This window comes from Rhinopithecus bieti, unplaced genomic scaffold (genome assembly GCF_001698545.2).
Source record: "Rhinopithecus bieti isolate Rb0 unplaced genomic scaffold, ASM169854v2 scaffold_9670, whole genome shotgun sequence".
In the NCBI taxonomy this organism is placed as follows: Eukaryota; Metazoa; Chordata; class Mammalia; order Primates; family Cercopithecidae; genus Rhinopithecus; species Rhinopithecus bieti.
The window spans coordinates 110089-110309 of NW_016806180.1; positions in this window are offsets into that span (position 1 = coordinate 110089).

Consider the following 221-nt stretch of genomic DNA (forward strand, 5'->3'; position numbering starts at 1 on the left):
CCACCCACCACATAACTACATGCTGATAGATCACACACCACCCACACTGCACCTCCATCCTGATAGATCACCCTCCACCTACACTGCACCTCTATCCTGATAGATCAACCTCCACCCACACTGCACCTCCATGCTGATAGATCACCCTCCACCCACACTGCACCTCCATCCTGATAGATCAACCTCCACCCACACCGCACCTCTATCCTGATAGATCAACC